Source organism: Oreochromis aureus, linkage group 10, assembly GCF_013358895.1.
Source record: "Oreochromis aureus strain Israel breed Guangdong linkage group 10, ZZ_aureus, whole genome shotgun sequence".
In the NCBI taxonomy this organism is placed as follows: domain Eukaryota; kingdom Metazoa; phylum Chordata; class Actinopteri; order Cichliformes; family Cichlidae; genus Oreochromis; species Oreochromis aureus.
Genome location: NC_052951.1, coordinates 11,086,862 through 11,107,012, shown reverse-complemented (window position 1 = coordinate 11,107,012; position 20,151 = coordinate 11,086,862). Strand labels below are relative to the sequence as shown.

General features: G+C 41.8%; 1 protein-coding gene across 1 annotated transcript in view; it reads left to right on the top strand.

Moving 5' to 3' along the window:
- The window catches only part of LOC116324219 (transmembrane protein 211), a 122,777-nt gene that overhangs the window by 100,655 nt on the left and 1,971 nt on the right, over positions 1 to 20,151 (top strand). The gene's annotated exons all lie outside the window — the stretch shown is intronic.

Genomic DNA, 20,151 nt, shown 5'->3' with positions numbered 1-20,151 from the left:
CAGCATGTCATAATTGACACTGTGGCTTTTGACATTTCCAGCTGGACCACAATCACGTAACCTGACATGGCAGCCATCCTAAAGAGAGAAACTGAACTGCGGTACCAGATTAACCTCAGTTGATTGGGTACAAATAGCTTTTGATGACTAATGATAGGTCATTTTAATAAACCTAAAGGTATAATAGAACCAGTTTGCTTCCCTTATGGCTCTACAGCCCTTTATAGAGATGGGTTGCAGGTTTCATCAGGTCTGTTACAGCGACAGCATTTTGTCATTCCACAAAAGTCACTTTTCCTTCTTATTTTTTTCTTTCTAAATGATTCACGTCACTTTGTAAGACACGACTGCACGCGCACAGAAGAACCCTGGCCAGTCATTCACAGTGAGCGGCTTTACAGATGGTTTTATGGTGATATTTAGCTCACACATTCATCACGCCCTGCTGTCGAGATCTTTAAATGCAGGTCCGCATATTCAATTTGTTTTTGCTGTTCAATCAATGGCAGCGCCGACAGGGTCTTTCACCTCTGATGCACCAGCCCTGCAACACCTCCATGTGTTCCCGCAAAATTACACCATCATTACAGACTAAGCACACACACACTCACACACACACTGGTTTCCAAACTCAATAAACTAATCACACACCCAGTACTAGCCAAATGGACATCAATACGCCACAATCGCAAATGTCAACGCTAATGAATGTAAATGTATTCAGTGTAAACTTGCACACACGAGTTGAACTGTTGCAGGGGAGACGGGTGAAACAGCGAGCCGAGGAAATGTACTGTAGCTCGACCAGACCTCATCCTCCTCTTTCCCCCTCAGGTCCGGCTCACCGAGGTTGACCTTGACCTTTCTGTGGCAAAACAACAACAAGAACAAAAAAAAAGAACCCCTCTTTTGGGGAGACTTTATAATTTTGTCTCAGTAGATTTCTGTTCTCTTTTCTAAGTATACAGATAATTTTCTACGCATACACAGTCTCAGCACATCACCTCTCATTAACCAAGATGGGCACCAAATTCAGCTGCTTAATTATCCCAAAACAGAGAGAGGAGAAAATCGCTAATGACAGGCAGTATGATTGACATTACAACCGAGCACGGTCAGAAGCTGCTTGTCTCCTGCACATGTATATCTGTGTGAGCTAAACCCATTCTTTGAAACACAAAGTGTTGCTGAGCAAAATCTGGACCACATATGGCTATATTCTTGTAAACACCAGACACTTGCATTCTAATTAACCCTCAAAATTGCATGAACTGGAGGCCACAGTTTGTGTGGGCGTGCTGGGCCAGCGCTATGAAAGAGAAACCTTATCGTGGTCTCATTGCTGGGACCTGAAGCGTAGAAGGAGACATCTGATAGGCTGACTGTACTCGCTGCCACGAGGTTCCTCTGAGGCTGTGCTGCTTCGTATCAGCTCTGAGGAGGGACGGTGATGGTCTCATTGCCACTTTTTTTTTTTTTGAGGGGGGGGTAATGGCTAATTAGGCATTTCATGACTAAAGCTGCATGGCTATTCTCATTACATGCTACTCAGTACTCCCAGAGTGCTGCAGCATTATGCTGAGGACAGGGAGTGGCCTCAGTTTCCAGCGTCTGTGGCTGTAAATTCTCTAGATTTTTTAACACTAACTGCATTAACTGTTTATTCATAGCTTTTGGCTTTATTGGAGTGATAAAAACAACATCCCCCACCCCATGCTGTGTAGATGTTTATTTGATTGTTCAAAGTCGTTTCTCCCTGACTTGATAGACGTCCCTATAGATGTTTCTGTCAGCTTAAGTCCTCACCAAGGCCCTGGGTCATTAAAGTGGTGTCTGTCAAACACCCTCCAAATTAGACACAGCATCATTTCATTCAAAGGGACAGTGTGTGTGTGTGTGTGTGTGTGAGAGAGAGAAATTGGTTGGGGTGTGGGGTTTTTGTGCTGTTGCTTAGTGATAAAGCCATTAATAGAGTAGCCATTGAAGATGTTAACCAGTCTTTATGCTGCCTGAACCTCCAGTTATCAGGATAATTTGACACTGGAGAACACATCACAGTGTTTATGTGAAATTGGGATTGTTGCGTGCATACATGTGTGCGTGTGGAGGTGGAAACAATGCATTGCTTTTTTTTGGTTTGCTGTGCCCCTGTGTTTAAACAAAGGGGTTTTTGTTCCAGACATGCACGAGATGCTCTCGGAGTGTTTGTGCACAGTTAAAGATAAGTGCTGATTTAAAGTCGTAATAACAAGGACAACAAGGGCCGTCCCCTGTTATTGTAGCGTGGCCAGTCAGTTTCACACCTGGCTTTGTCTTCCGTGTATTCATCCTTTGTACAGATGGTGCGACAATGAAGTGGCCCTGTGTCTCCGTTTGATTACTGCCTCTCCAAAATAAAGGCGAACGCTTTAGAAACCTTTTATTTGTTTGTTTTCCCCACATTGTGAAGTTTTGTGACAGGAGATAAAGTTGTACTTGCTCGTTGTGTGCAAGGTTGCTGAAGTCTTACATACTTGCATTAAAATAATCTTTTCTCACACAACTTATACATAATGGCTGTGGTTGAAATTCAGAGAAGACTGTGTGCATATGAGTCTCTGGGCACCTTGCAGGAAATCAAGCTGTGACACTTGTGCAGCATGTTTACACTGCATCAGCAGTCAGAGATAACAGCTCTGTTTACGCTGCCCAGGCTGCCTCGCCATTCTCCCGTGATAACAGTTGCACACAAGTGTGGGGACACCTCGCTGTGTCAATTGAGAGGCAACTAGTGGATATATGCATTCAGCTGCAAAAGGGCAGCCCAGCTATACTGCAGTTTGAATGGGTTTGCAATTGAAACCAAACCCTGGAAAGTAAGAAGGACTCAGGTATGTCGTGTCGAGTGCTGGAGGTGTAGGGCTAACGTGATGTTCTGCAGTCGGTTTGATCTTCTGCATTATACTCCACACATAAACCGCCAGGCTACTGCCCACCCAGTTCACCTCTGTGACCTCATACACCAGAGTGTGATGATGAGTTCCTGTGCTGCTCCTGATAAATTGCTCAGTAAGGCCGGCCTGGAACTGCAGAAATTGCATCCGTCTCCACAGCAGATATACTAGCCAGTGCAGCTTATTGGTTAGCGGTGGGGGGAGGTGCTGTGTGTTATATAGCGTTTTATCCAGATTTGTATTCTTCTCCGACAGAAACACTCGAGAACCTGTGCCAAGATCAGAAGAAACTAAAATACAAATAAATGAAATGGTTCATGAAAGATTAAAGAAAATAACACAGTGTGAGCCCTGGCTCAGCAGTAGGATAAACTGAACCATGCACAAACCACACAAACAGGATTGAGCGGCTCAGGAGTCGGTGCCACGCTGGTTCACCAGCTGCAATTCTTGGTATCCTTAACCCAGAGAAAAAAAAAATACCACTTGGAGTCCTTTTCTTGTACTTATCCTGTCATGGGGTCTGTTGTCACCATTACCCAGTTATTACACTCTTCTGTCATCTCACAGTGAGTCCACTCCAAATATCAGCATGTTGTGATAGCTGTGATCGATGGACAGTCAACATGTCTGTGTGTGTTTTCAGGGGAGGCGCTGTTCAAACTGGCTTTTGGAAGAAAAAAAAGAACGTGCAGTGCAGATCAGAAGACGGAAACTGATGATAAACAGTTTGCAGTTATACTACTGGAGAACCTTGTGTATGTGTGTGTGTGTTCAGCACTGTGCCATAAATAATTCACATGTCAATCACTTTTGTGAATCATTAACCGAAGTTGCATGTCGGGGGTTTTAGCCTGCAATAATTTCTCCTCCTTTTTTGCTTTCCGGAGTTGCCTCCATCTCTGAATACTTTGTTCAACGTCTTTCAAGCTGTCAGTTTTGGCGCGATGGAGGCTCAGAGGGCGAGACAATAAGTATGTGTGATTAAGCCCCAGAGTCACGCCTCAGTGGACCGAGGTCACTCTCTGACCCTGACCACTGAAGCCCTGCATGTGTGTGTGTGCGACGGGGAGAAAGACGAAGCATTAAATAAAGGAGAGTGCGACAGACTGGTATTACCAAGGCTCTGCTCCCAAGAAGGGTCAAATGTCGCCCAGCCACACACAGGCCAGTCTGTGTGTGTGTGTGTGTGTGACTGTGTGTGTGTGTGAGAGCAGCTGAGCCACCGCTGTTCTGACTGCTTTCACCGAGTAACCAAGGAAATGCTCTCACCGCATTAGCGCTCCTCTCCCTCGTGTCTCAGTGGTCGTCTTGATTACCTCTCTGGTCATCCTTGTTACCTTCATTTACAGATCTGAAAGCGTGTGATCGATTGAAGGAGAGATGGGAGGCATTTATCCGCACTGCGAGGGTGGAGGTAAATTTTTGATTGGCTCCACAGATCAAAGAGAATATGTGGGTGATTAAAGAGCAGGATGAGCTCTCTTCCTTTCAGCAACAAACTTCAGAAGACCAAAGAGATGATGCAGGGTGAGGCTGAGGGGGAACTGCTAAAAGTCACTTATCCACTAAAATGGACAGCACTTAAAGAGATGTCATTAAAACATGTGTGTGTGCACCTGTCTGTCTCAGTCGTTGCTGACAGAGCGAGGCAGGGCTCATAAAAAATGTAAGAGATGCAAAAGCAAACGGTTTTAAGGGTGAAGTGTGAAAGGCACCTAAATTCTCAGTGTGATGCAGTGTGTGCAAATGCAATCATTTTAGCGCTCCGTGCATCATGTGTCATCGCTTGTAAAGTGAAAATATTAGAACTTGTGGTATTAAAGAAGGTGAATAATTTATACGCGTATTTCATGGTTACTAATGGGTTGTAGAAAAGTCATTCCCACAATGACTGCTTATATAGTATGCGAAGAGCATTTGAATGGGAACCAGTAAATTACTGTTTACAAGTCAATTTAAATGCATTGCTTTGAGGGAGTAATCAAGTGTGGGCCCAGCTGCAGACATCATAGAAGATAGAATGGCAACAGTGGCAAAAATGTAATGTATACAGCAGCTCGGAGAGAGGAGGTCCGAAACATAAAACCAAAAGTCCAAATCCAGGTACAAAGGAGCCAGACCGGGGAGACAAACTGAGACATGAGGGAGTCACAACAGTGATCTGACAGACTGAGGGAGAACACAGGAATAAGAAGTGAACTCAGTCGACATGAAGGAGTGGGGAAAAAACGAAAACAAAGGATGGACAGAAAGCCACAAGAGGAAATAACGTTCGAAATGAAACAGGAAGTGACTGAAAGGAGAATGAAGAGTAAACACACAGGAACAGATGGGGAAGTCACTGAGGAAAGGAACAAAGATAGAAAAATCCAAAGGAAGATAAAACTGACTACAAAGACCATGAAACAGAGATTTAGGAAAAAAGAAGAAACAATTAGATCTTAAACTTCAGAGGAAGTGACACTTAAATGAGTCTAAATCAGACTGGAATACTGATAGCGTAACCCTGAGTATGTGCTGCACCTAATAGGGTCTGTCTCCCCTTGTAAACTGCTAAGCTGTTAATACATTTGTATTTATGCACTTTGCGTAATTGAGCCTTTTGTAAAACATGCTCAAACTCTCAAACAGATACTGGCCTCCTCTAATGGAATAAATGCTTGATCCACAGTGTGATTAATGCTTCTTTCTTTAAAAAAAAAATTCTTTTTTTTAATTTGGGCACTGAGGATATTACATAGTCATAAACATTACAAAGTATACCTTCTCATTGTCTCTTTTCTTTTCCTTTTGTCCCCTTATACCCTAATATTTCTTACAAACTATTTGACAGGAACAAGGCATGTAGAAGTTACAGTTAGCAATACAGCAGTGTTTGCCTAATGCTTCTTCTTATTGAATATACAGAACTTTTAGCAACGTTTCTGATTGGTCAGCACGATCCAGACACGAACCAGACAATTTTGAGTTTTTCAAAAAGGTTAATTTAACTCGATGTAGATGCTTCTGCATCTGCATCGTTCTGAAACACTGGCAATCACTACATACTGCATATGGTAGATGTTAAACTGCTGAGCTTCAGATTAGAGGAAAACTACACAGGATCATTATTTATTACTTTTTTATGAACACAGACTTTCCTTGCCTGTTTTTTCTGAAATATTTCAAGTAACTGTACTGTCTTTTACACAAAGACCCAATTGTGGACTCTGAGCACTACTTCCAGTGTTGATTTTTCTTACCTGTTCCTAACATTAAGTGACTAAATCTGGTGATTAAAGCTCCCACAAAATCAGATCTTTGCTTCCGCAACCCTGTAAGCCACCAGAAAACACTTTAGATATTACTAATCATTTGTTACCAAGAACTTGCACAATTTCCTTTGTGCAACATTTAAAAAAAAAAAAACTGAAAGAGGCAAGCAGGAATGGTAGACTAATGAAAAGACAGAGGAAGGAACTACAGAGCGAAAGGAAAAAGCCCATCTAATCTAAAGGCTTCATCTGTGGCAGGCTGCTGTGGTGCTCCATCTCTTGTAATGAACTTGATCCCAGAGATCTGCTGATCAAATGGTCTCCAGCCAGTGGCACTCCAATTTGAGAGACCAGCCAACAGTGGAGGACACAGCCATTACAACTGACTTTTTATTTTTAAGAAGACAGCCCACAAAATACCATTTGCAGAGTATTAAGAAGAAAAATCCTTTTGTTCTCGTTCCCATGGGCCTCTGTGAATTTCAACACTTGTGAAAAAAAGACTCTTGATGCAACTCTGAAATGTGAGAAATTGTAACATGCACAAGGCTGAAAAGCATAGTCTGTTTACTCGGTTGGAAATCCACAACAAACAAAGACATTCTACTCCTAATAAGACGCATTCAAGCAAGGATAAGCTTAGTGGGGGGCTACTGAGACACGCAACACACACAAAGAAAGCTGTTAGGATCCCTGGGCAGTTGTAGAGAATTTCTGCTGGAATGTGACATCCAACCCTCTTTAAAATCCTGTCTGTTATATCTGCTGCACATGTCTGAAATCAAATACATCTGTAGAAGTTAACAATTATGGAGAGGCATCCTTTTCTTTGACTTTAACTTTTCAATAGTTTGTCAAATTTTCGGGTATTTTTTATGAATCCTGTCTGATGTGGATCACCTGTTGTGCCTCGTCTATGCCTTAGCTGTTTGTTATTCCTGACCGACAAACATGCACAAATACACAGCCTGCTCCAGGTCCTCCCACTTGGTACACTGTGGTGAAGGCTGAAGGTAATGGTTTCCATTTTTCCTTAATGCCAGTGGGTCAGGGAGGGATGGCAGGCCAGCGCTTCATTACAGCAGCACAGCAGGGTCCCCGTGTCTCCTGTAGGGATTCATTATGTTGCTGCCGCCCCATCAAACACACCCAGCTGCATCCTGCGCTCTTCATAAAGGTTTCTATATATCGTCAGATAATGATCACCCAGGACAGTGCCATGGAGCAGGACATGGGCCTCCTCTGTGCTGCGAGGCTGACACTTCCTCTGAAGAAAGCATCCTGCCTCAGCCATGTGCACAGGCGGCATCGGCCTCGAAGCTGAGCCTAACTGAACTTTTTGTTTTAAATACAAAAACAAGCACAAATCAGTATATTTTAGAGCTTTGCAACCAGCTATGTTTCACTCAGTAAGTCTCTGCACACCAAGGCCAAACATAGATTGTGCAGACACAGCTTCCACAGCCGACATACCACCTGCTAAACAGACAGCGCTGTGCTTTCACTGATCCTCAGAACAGAAAGTATTTTCATCACTGTAAAAGCCCCTTAGTATTGCATAAAATAGCCAGTAGTAGTTAAAACGCATTTTAAGCACATCAGGTCCATTTTTTCCCCTTTTCACTTCTTTTCTATTGAAATAGAGCAACAAAAGGAGAGAGGTGCATGCAGTAACACAAACACACACACACATATCATACACAGGAGCACCCATCTATTACTTCCACGTGCAGAATCCACAAGCAACACAAAGAGGCTATATTTCAAAACGCACACACTAACTGATTAATGGCAGCTCATAAATAGTAACTGGGCCCAGGTGCAGGGCTCTTGATTTTCTTTTGTCTACAGCATCCTTGTGCACATCACATTCGTACTGATCCACTTTCTCTTTTCGGCTCCTTAATAAACCGCGCGCTGCCAAGGCAACACTTTTAAAAAACTGACTGTGGATGCAACATTAATTTACACAACAAAGGTGAATTCCTGTGGCACTTTCTTTTTTTAAAATTCACTTTTTCTCACTTGGGTTGCGGGGTCGTCTGTGCATAGAGTGAGCTCTCTAACCCCAGGACGTAGGAAAAGTCATTTAAAATACATTCTGCTATTTGAAAAATGTGTGCAGCAGTCAATTGGAAAATAAGTACTCTTTTCGTACTCCACCTAATGAATTCATGCATTTTGCACTTTTCATTATACCTGTGGTGTTCTGTGGGGGGGTTGTGAGTTCTAAAATGTAGTCTGACAAAAATGGGCTGGATGCATGTTTATGTAAAAATATACTACACGTTTATTCAACGAGATCAAGTGAATGAATACAAGCTTTTGTTAAGAAGTTCAGTAAAATTAAACGACTGTCCTTGATGATGCTTAGTGGTGAGGTTTGAATAGATACACCGGCACAGTCATCCAACTACAATAGATATACATCCTTTTTTTAAAATTTGTAGTTGTTTATTAATCTCTTTGTGGTGATTTTTGTCTATGTATTATGGTTTTGCATCTCTTTTGTTATTTTACCTTTCTTTGCATGTATTTATCTCGTTGCTCTATGTGGTTTTTTTTGCATCGCTGTGACACTTTCTGTGCCTTTGCTTTCTCTTTCTTTTTCTTGGTTTTGCATCACATCAAGTTGTTTTTTTTTTTTTTTTTTTTTTTTTACTTTTGACCCTCTTTTTCTTGGTTTTGCATCACTTTACATTGAGCTGTTTTGTTTTTTGTTTTTTTGATTTTTTTACTTTTGACCCTCTTTTGGTTGTTTTGCATCTCTCTGTTGTCATTTTCTTTGTAGATGTTTTGTGTCCCTTTGTTGTCATTTTCCGTCTTCATCAGTTTGTTTTACTTCTCTTTGTTGTTGTTTTGTCTCTCTGTGAGCGTTTTTCTTCTCTCTGATGTTTTCTCTTTTTAGTTGTCTTCCTTTTTGTTTTTTGCATCACTTTATGTTTAATTCTTTTGTTTCTTAGTAATTTTGTCTCTAGTTTTGGTTGTTTTGCATCTCTCTGTTGTGATTTTGTGTCTCTGTAGTTGTTTTGTAGTTGTGTGTGTTTGTAGTCATTTTGTAGGAGTTGTGTGATTCCCCTGAACCCCAACAGATGGCCGCCCCTCCCTGAACCTGGTTCTGTCAGAGGTTTCTTCCTGTTAAAAGAGAGTTTTTCCTCCCCACTGTCGCCAAATGCTTACTCATAGGGGGTTGGGAGATTGTTGGGGTTTTCTCTGTATGGTTGTAGGGTCTTTATCTTACAGTATAAACTGCTTTGAGGCCACAGTTGTTGTGATTTGGTGAGATATAAAATTCTATTGAATTTTCTGTCTGCTTTACCTCTCTAGTTGTTTTGTCTATCTGTGAGTCTTTCGCATATCTGATGGTTTTCTATGTCTTTGTGTCTTTTGTCTTTCTTTTTGTTGTTTTGCATCTCTTTACATTTAGCTGTTTTGGTTGTTTTGCTTCTCTCTGTTTTCATTATGTCTCTTTTTAGCTAATTTGTTTCCATGTGTTTGTTTTGTCTCTCTATGTAATTGTTTTGCATCTCTCTGCTGACATTTTCTATGTCTTTGTAGTTCTTCTCTGTGCATCTAGCTGTTTAGTTTCTTTGTTATTTTGTCTCTGTGGTTGTTTTGTGTGTCTCGTCTGTTTTGTTCTGTTGCGGTCACGTAAAGTTGACCTGGTTTCACAGTTAGTAACTGAAAACTTTATTTTTACAAATGGCATTCAAGTCATTGTGGGGTGTTGTGTTCAACCTTTCATTTTATCACCGTGGCACACAGACGTGAACTGTGGCTTGACAGCTGAGCTGGCTATGCAGTGTACCTACTAATGTCACAGGGTCATTCTAGCATTCACCGCTGACATTCACTGTAGAACCTGAGGCAGTTACTGAGCCCAGGAGACGTCTCGCTTAGGACTTAGAGACTGTCAACACGATCACTGGGTTAATGTCAGACACACAGGCATATACATACGCACGCACACATACAGACATCACCTTCAACAGCCTAGCGCAGGGACAGAGCTTCAGCTTTCATTAGATAGCCCATTGTTTCTTATATGACTTATTCCTCCTGTTAAACACAACCTTTCATAGTTGATTAATGTCTTCAATCCAATCACCACTTTATCTCTTGCATTATTATTATTTATTTTCCCCACCACACTCTTGAGGTACTTTGTCTGCTGTGCATACTCAATCTGCAAGGTGGCATGGATGGATTGAGCGACAGATTACGTTTGGTTAGCTCATCCGCTGACATGGCCCCATGTGCGCCGTGGGTTGCCACATAACAGATAAGAAAGTCAAGGACAAGCAATTTGTCTGACGTATAAATTCATTTGCCACATAAAAAAATAGATGGCAATATGGAAATGGAAGTAATTAAGATGATAGATTGGGTGCAGTGTGTGAGATTCGTGTGTCATCGCTACAGTGCTCCCAGGATGGAGATTCGCAGTCATAAGCATGAGTTCAAATGGTTCAGCATGCACTGGGAGCTCAGAGACACATGCTGGAAATGGTCTTTGTTTGGAGGCTGTGGAAGAAATTTCTACCCGGCTGTCTGTTTTGTTTGTTTTTTGTTTTTTTACATTTGATTCTTTCTTTGTTGGCTTTAATTTACTTTATCCTCATTTTGCAAAACTTAACAGCAATGGTGCTTTTTCCCTCCAGTTATTCAGGCACTAATATGTTTTATGCAGACATTTGATTCATCTTTACTACTAAGACGAATCAAGCCTCTCAAAAAATAGTTCTTTGTTTTCAGAAGTATGTCTATTTGCTTTCTCAAGGAACAGATAATTATAGGGCTGTCCTGAATACCATTTACCGGGCTCAGGGGGTTTGGTGGTAATCAACAGCAAATTTTCTAACCACCAGATTGGCTGACAAATGCTTTATTTTGAATTTTAAATGTTCACTCAGAGAGAAAGACGTAAGACATGTATCCTCCTTTTTGTCTCACTGCTGGTTCAGAGGAAGAAATAAAAATCACAACCATGTTTTTTGACAAGTTTGTACACAAACGAGGAATTGTGTGCGATGTGCTTTTAAGAGTTCAGTTGTAACGCAGTACTGTCCAGATTTTTGGGGGTTTTTGCTATTCTTCTTTTAATAAAAATAAAAATGGCTAAGTGGCTATGAAATTTATCACTAATACTTGTGACAAAGTTGGCAACAGTGAGGTGATTACTGCTGTGAGTGAGAGGAATGTGAGACACCCACACTGAATTATATTTTCACATTCAAAATAACAACAACAAATTTCTACAGCAATCCCAAAATTGAAAACAAACTACAACAAAAAGAAAAAATACCTGAAATGATGCAATATTTGACACGACCCCCGTAAATGCGCGTGTGCACAACTAATCCTCCTGATCTAAAAGCTTAGACTTCAGATCACTCTCACTTGGTTTCAGACAGCTTTGTCCTACTATTGGCCTGTAGGATGTCAGCAAGACAGGGCCTCGTGTGCTTATCTCAGGCACACACCTGCTGTTTAGACCTTCTGTTTGTGATGGGCAACCAATCACAAACAGAGGAGGGGTTCTAAAATAGCTTTCAGAGGATTAACTGAAGGGCTGCACCAAGGCCCAGTATAAGATAAGAATTGTTAATACAGATTATGAATAACAGTTCATGGGGTTAGGTTAAGTTGTGTTTCTAAATTGACCATAGGTGTGAATGTGAGTCTGAATGGTTGCTTGTCTTTCTATATTAGCTCTGCGACAGACTGGCGGCCTGTTCAGGGTGTACCCCGACTCCCGCCCCATGACAGCTGCGATAGGTTCCAGCCCCTTTGCAACCCTAAATTAGATAAGTGAAGAAAGTGGATGGATGGATGGATGGATGGATGGATGGATGGATGGATGGATGGATGGATGGATGGATGGATGGATGGATGGATGGATGGATTGAAATACACATATTGCCCACATTTAAGCCAGAGTGACCAGATGGACTGGCAACCCGTGACCCTAAGTTGGGTAACCTCTTAAGAAAATGGATGGATAGAAGATAGTATCAATACAAAGCAGTGATGTCTTATATTTAATGCGATGCACAGAATCCCACAGATATTGAAAGCGTCACCTAATCATCTAACATTATCTCCAAGTTGCATAATGCTTGAACATGTCAGAATCTTTAAGTCTCTATGAGTTCCAACAAAATATTTACATGCCCAGATACATTGCGGTTAGAGGGCTTGAACCACCTCTGCAGTCTCGAGCTCGCAGCAGAGACTGAATGACTCAGTGATAAAGAGCCCCATTACTGGGCTGGGATTGACCAGTACACAGGCAGGCCTGCTCACTCTAAAGATAGCAGAAGCTATTTTATTGCCCAGCTAATCTCTCCCAACTCCCTGTATTTTATTTCCTCGTCTGCTTTCTCTTCCTTTGCGCTCCCACTGTTTTTTTCTCTTTGTACAGCTCTCAAGGTCAACAGGTTTTTGCCTCCAGTGACAATTGTAGACTATTTCCAGTGAAAATGGTTTAGTTTGTTCTTTAAAAACTCTCTTTCACACGTACTCTGACAGGTATATCTCCTCAAGACATTCAAAGAGAGATTTGTCTCACCTCTGTGTGGCAACCAAAAATCAAGCTGTACCCAGCGAACCGATTCCCTTCCCCTACTTGTGTTTTAATCATTTTTTGTGAAAAGTGGCAGCTTTTGGTTTTAAAGGTGCCATTTGCTTTCTTCTGGCTTCATTTTGTTCTGGGTGTTGCCTCTGAGTAAATCACAGGTCTAGCTGAAAATGTCCCTTCCATCACTGCATCCCTTTATTCCTTCCCCTTCTTTGTGAACTATAATTCTTTTCTGCTTAAACAAAATAAAGTTTTAAACCAACCACTCATCTCTTCTTCAGTCACTGCCCTCTTTTCCTCTCTCTCTGAACCTGTTTCAGAAACATTTATTAGGGAGTTGCGTTTTACTCGCCGCTCTGATCACCTTAAGCCAAACGTTTCAAGATATGTAGGTAGTTGGAGGAACATCATTAGCATAATTTCCCAGAGGCTCACCGAGCTTAATTATCAACGTGGCTGTGTGCAGACTAGAGCACAGCTCATCACATTAGGATGGAGTCCCTGCTGTTTATGCCCACGCTTCGCCAGGTCCCAGCTGACTACCTGGAGATTCATTGCTGGCACAGTTCGACTTCCAACAACTCCCAAACTTTCATCTGCCACGCTACGATTCGTCACCTTGAGCGCACCGAGGGGGCAAAATAATGGAGAAGACTTCATGCACGTTTAGATTAGAGTGTACGTAACGCTGTGGTGGAGCATCTGTGGTAGTCTGTATACGCTACCATATATCAACTCAAAGTGCAATGAGACAAAAGAAGTGGACCCAAGTGCAGATAAAATGGAAATTGATTGGCAGAGAGGTTAAATGGTAAAAGAGTACTTTAATTACTCACAGAAAGAAAATAAAGACAATTTCTCAAAGAGCATTTTGTACATTCTCTCAAATCTGTTCATATAGTTTAGGCAATCTTCTTCCTGGAATGAGTCCATTTAGAAGTCCCCATATTGATACTATGGTTATTATTCTGAATATTGAGGTAATAAAGTGTATAATTCTCTCACGGATAAATTAATAAACTGTGGAAATGCACAGGAAGAATCTGCATTTCTGCAAACAGACCAATCACAGTAGTTGCAGCCTGTGTCAACAACACATGTAGTTACAGTTTTAGGAAGGAGCACATGTTATGTCGTAGGCCTTCAGAGGGTTTTGTGGCAATGTTGTAGATTTCCCAGCTGAGAAAAAGAATCTTGTGCAGAGTTTTGGTTTAAAATTGTTTGGAAGAGCCACATTTTCACTGATTCTTTTATTAACAGCAGGGTTTAAGTGTGATAAAGATCCTCTGCTGGGGCAATATGTTTTATATGTGCAGGCTGTTAAGCTGTACCTTACTAGAACCACTGAATGAAGCACTGCATTGTCAGGGGAATGCATGTGTATTAATCTGGTGATTTAGAAAATGTATCAAATGTTGTTATACTTGATTCTAATCTGCTGCTAAATATCTTTTACACTGCTGGAATTGCAGTTACTAGAAAGCAGAGCACATGTAAAGAATACCCATTTAATAAATCTAATTAATTTCACTTTGAGCTGCTGACGAATTAAACCATTTTCCACATCTTCTTTATTGATGAAATAGGAGATGTGGGCTATGGCTGTGGGACAGTTACATGTTACAATGTATCCAGTGTAAAGTTTCAGATCTGTAACGTGCACCGCCACCTTAGAAAGAAGCAGCAGCACTGAGAGCACACTCAGCGATAAAACAGTTTACTTGAAATCTTAATTTTACCGCTCTGTGCCATTTTCTGCAGCATTGATCTCTTGTCATTTTTGCTACAGTGTTGCATTTCACATTTATGTTTTTTATGTTCTTTATACATTTTTATCATCATCATCAGCCAATAACTTCTCTGATTGGAGCCAGCGTCACTTATAGGGATCAATGCATGCAAAAGAGGAGTCACGTGACCTGCAAAGCGTCCATTTTTATGTGAGCGCACACACGACCTGAAGCAGAAAGCCCTGCTTAACAGAGAAAGTTGTTAACTGTCGCTGTAAGACCAGCTAATGCCAGCTAATGCAATGAAAGCCTCACTGTGGTGAACTTGTTTGGTAGTACAGCTCTAAGAAGTAAGGATTACAATAAACACAGATCAACAGGAAGGCCATGACACACCACACTCTGCTCTCTGTGGTTTCTCTTTAATGCACAGTCACATCCATGTGTTCGACAGCCCTCTACTTCCTTTTGGGAGAGGAAAAGTGTGTCCTCTGTGTGTGAGAGAGAATAGAAATTATCTATCCCCATCTCTATTCTCCTGTAAATAGGGGGGGAAATGGAAATACTCCTTGTGTGCGGCTAGTGAAAAGGCAATTTCCTAGAGATGCGCCACACTTCTGCACTGCCCTTTGTTAAGCTTTTATTGTGGGACACACATTTCCAGCCAATACAAACTGCGCCTACATTATCCCGCTTATACTGATATTTTCGTACATGCTAACAACTATAGATAATAGTATATACTCTGCATAAGGGTGTGTATGTGGGTCACAGTGTTTACTGGTCTGGGCTGTTGCTTGTATATCAGTATTTCATTTACATCAGTATGCCTGATCACAACTGGGCTGCTGTTTCTACATGGGACCAGACAGAGATCATCTCATTCTTTCTAATGATGGAAAACTGTGTAAACAGAAAAGAGGGAGAAATACGATGACCACCACAGGAGGGGAAAGTACTACAGCACCAGTTCTAATCTTTTTCTGCCACTAGACAAACAAATGAGAGGTGTGTCAGCAAATCAAGATTCTTTTTTAATCCACATTACTAATTTTCCCACAACTTTACTTGGAAAAAAAATTCAAACTATGACAAAAATGAAAAATGTCTCCTTTTCCCCTCTTTTCTCCTCTTTTCTTGCAAGTTAATGTGACATCAAACAGGCCTGTGGGCATGCGAGGCCACACTCTTAATGTGTGACTTCTTTCATGTGTCTTTTGAAGTGAACAGTAGCGCCAGATAACGTCCCGGTTTGGACAGCAGCCAGATAAGAAGTTTCTTTAGGGAAGCGGGAGAGGAAGAGGAAGCAGCGGGTGCTGGTGACACCCAAAGGTGCCTGCGTGACTCTGTGCTGCCTCTGTTAATGCTTTTGTATTTACACGTCTGACTGCCCTCGTCCCGCTGGAGCGGGTGGTCTCCACCTGACTGCCTGTCTGGCTTGTAGGTCAGAGAAGATAAGGAGGACATTAGTCTATTCTAATGTATTCCATTTCCTCTTTACTGGCTGAGAGGCTTGAATCCACATTGTATAGCCTGGCTTAGCCTTCTTTTTTTAACTGCCAGTGTCTTGTTCTTGCTCATTTCTTATTAGAAAACAATTTAAAGTGCGTGTTTTCTGGAGAAGTGCACGCTAAGACAGCATGTTAGTGAACTAAACTGATGACTGCACATATCCCCTTTGATCTTTACGTAATTGCAACAATTCTGTGTATATAGACAGTGAATCACAACTTCAGTACAATGTTACTGCTGACCAGGTTTTACTGCACTCCTACTGCAGACAGACGTCTCTCCGTCTGGGCCCGGGTGAGAACAATCACTGCACATAATATATTCTATTTTATGTCGTTTTTTGCCAGAGGGAACACGCACGTGACACCGTAGAGCCACCCATTTCCTGTTGTGTTTAATTCAGCCCTTCCCATTGCTAATAAAGTTATGACAGTAAGCAAACAGTGGCAATGCAGTTTGATCCAAAGCACAGACCTTTGTATTGTAATGAAAAGGACTTTGAAGTCACAGAGCTGGATTTTTATTAGCTGTATCTTGGGAAGAATAAAATTGAATAATGCTGCATTAGATGCAGTGTGTATGAATGTCTGGGACTACAGCATATTGGATTTTTCTGACATTTTCTGACAATAGTAGATTTCGTATTTCATCTGCTGAACTCGGGCATCCACGCGTAAATATGGCATATGAACTAAGCCAGTGATTTCTGTGTTAGGGGTCTGTGATGAAACTGATTCAGTGTCACGCTTGGGTGCCAGGTTATCATACACCTTCCTGCCTCACAATCCCATTCAATCTCTTTCTCTCATTCGCACCGCTGTGAACCTGTTTCACCGTCCCTGGGAGCAGCTTTCCATTTCTCGCTACACCACTGAGAAAGAGATTCAAGGTTAATTTAGTTCATTTAGTTGGTAGAAGCTATACCGAATCTTTGTACGGCAGTACAATACTTTCTGATCTGTTTTATTTAATTTTGTTTCCCTCCTCTGCTACCTTTGCCGTAGACACACACACACACAAACCTTCATAGGAAAAAAAAGAAGAACGCACATAAAGGTATTTGCTGTTTATTAGTCGACACAAAGGCCTCCGCAGCCTTGCAGCTACCTGTGAAACCAGGCCAGATTTCAGGAACAATGAAGTGTAGTGCTCTGCGATGCTTCTGGCTGCTTTGGCTTCTCCTAATCGTTATTTTACTCCCTCTCTCTGAATTCTGCACCCACTTCAAAGCTAATGAAGTGAAGAGTCAGGCAAGTTGGCAGTCATGAGAAACAGAACGCACTGAGTTTTCCAAGGACACTTTTTCCTTTCGTTCTTTTTTTTTTTTAAAGAAAAGACAAATATGAGTGCAAGTATTCTAAAGGGCAGCATTATGAATAGAAAAAATAATAAGCACTGGTTTGGTGCGAAGTACCTGCTTCTAACCAAATATCAGATTTGAGTGTTTGGGGGTTTTTTTCCGTTACTTTGAAATAAGACAAAGGTCTAATTGGTTAAAGTGAATGCAGCGAGTGGGAGTTTTGCCATCTTACCCTTTAAAGTTTGTCGTCGTCTTCTTTTGAGTCTCTCTGGAACGTTTGCAATGAAACTGGGACACATTAGTGACTTGAAGCCCTTCCACTATTCACTGTCTCATCATCTCTGAGTTATTATGATAGCCTCGCATACTCAGCAGCACTCATCTGATTGGGACTGACGCACTCTCTCCACGCCTCTTCACTCTTATTCCTCTCCCTGGGAAAGAAGGCCTGGCTAAGCCGGTCTTTCCATGCCATCTTCTGCTCCGACAAATGCTGACTGTGGGCTGATTGTAAATAGTCAAGGAGGTGAATGAAGTTGGCCTTTTACAGCTCAAGGGCAACATTGCACAACTCATTAAAATCCCTGTATCTGAGCTAAAATAACAAGAGAGTTTTCAGTTTTCTGCTTTTATGCGATTGCTTTTTGTTACTTTCTTATACCAGCAGCTCAGAGGTGTTCAGTTTGCCACGTTAAGGAGGCTTACTAGTTGTGCATGCAATGAAAATGTTCGGCCTCTTTGCAAGCCATCATGGTGTCATGTCAGCTTCTTATATCACACTGTCCATTCCTCATAGGATTAGACCACTGAGGCGTGTAAGACCCCTTTGAAATTAAGCTCTTCCACGCTGCAGTGGAATCTAAAAGATTGTGTAATTTTTCTTACACAGGCCTGATTAGTCCACATTATTCACCCTGTGTAGAGTTCAGTCCATGCAGTTGGGCTAGAAATGAATTAAAACAAAGAATTAAACAGTGATGCTGCTTTCAATGCATCCCATTCTTCTTCACTGACAAAAACCTGCTGCCTATAATACCCACAATGCAACTAGTGGGGTGAGAGATTTTGGTGTGTGTTGGCAGCAAATTTAGCTCTAAGCCTCTAAGCTCTAAGAAGCTCACTTATGTCCAAGGTACGAGTTGAGGAGGCTTTGTATCCTCTCAGTTTCCAGCTTTTTCCAGCTCTTGTTTTTACATATGGAGTCGTAAAGCTGTACACAGACTTTGATGTGTAAAATTGCTGGAAGCCCTTCTTAAGATGTTCTCTTTGCTTTAGATTTAAAGGACAAATTGATTCATTCTTAGTTATTCTCTGAATTAAGTTGCTTTTTTCTTTTGGCAGATTTTTTCCTCCCTCATTAAAAACTCGCAGAGATGGAGTCAGCCCAGGCTGCAGCTTATCTGATCCAGACACTTAGCCTGGACTGATTGATAAAATCCAGCCCTCATTCTGCTCACCTGATAGTTACTCGACGCTGCTTCCTGGATTTCATTCCTGTGAAATGCAGGCAGTGCTGTTGTTCGCGTACCCACCCTGGCTTTGTGTCCAGGTTTGCTCTGAATGCCATCATTTTCAGCGCTGTAGAGAAGCGGCCTTGGGTTGCAAACACACACGTGTGTGTCTTTGTGTTTCTTCCACAAAAGCTGAGAATACTTTGATAAAGAAGGTCATTAAAGTGTCATTAGCTTTGAGGTGTCGAGCCCCCACAGATAAAACACGGGGACACACGGGGAGCTGGGACAGCTGAGCTCCAAGAGAGAGGGAGGACGGGATGCTTGACAAACCACACTCAGGAGATAGCTCGCCTTGACCCGTTCATGCTCCCTTCTTTGTGTTTCCTTCTCATCGTTCTGATGTTTTTTTGTTGGGTTTTTTTCTCCACAACAGTCATTCCCAGAGTCCCCAGTGTGCAACTAGAGCATCACTGCAAGCTTCCTCCCTCCTCATCCTTGTTGACGGCAACTGTTTGCTGCCCACACAAAGCATCGATTTGATACTCATACAGCTCCTGCATTGTAGCTCTCATATGAGCATTGTTTCCCACTGACCATGAAACTGCTGCCCTTGAAAGCAGAAAAACTGACATCTCCTAAAATCAATATGGCATAATAAAAGAGATGTTTGCTGTAGTTTTCTAGAAAGCTACCCACTTCCAGAAATCCAAGCTTTTCCTGTAACCCAGTGCTCCAAACCTGAAACAACTATGACACCTGGAATTGTAATGGAAATGCAGTGGGCACTCAGAATGACTAAGAGCAGCAGTGATAGCCTGTAGCGCAGTCGATAACTGCTTGGCAGCACGAGCTAGGAGACTTGACTCAATTTGTAAAAGTGAGCCACTCTCTAGCTGCATTGCTGCCGAGGATAGTGTCGCCGGAAAGCTGACCATCACAAAAGTGCAGAAGGGGACGGTTTTGTTTATTAAAGAGCGGCACAGCTTTACAGCAAGGAGTGCAAATTGATCTAAGGACACGTGAATCATTTCCCACTGGAAGGTTTGGTCAATTACAGGTCATCTGTGCTTTTGTTGTTCAATACATTAAAAGCTCTGTTCTGCCACTGTTGGACTTTTAAAGCTGTCCAAGCTCATGATTCAGTTTTATATATGCAGCATATGGCAACAAATCAAAAATCTTACTGCAAATGGAGGCACTTCAGCACTGATGAAGTAGCTAAATTGCACACTTGAATCACAGAGAGACTGTTTCTGTAAAATCTCTACTGCCACCAAGTGGTTCCCATTTGGCATACAAGTGCATAAACAATACAATGCCATGTGCAGCCACTGGGATGTCAGAAACAAATAGCTATTCTATCAATCCATCCATTTTCTTCCTCT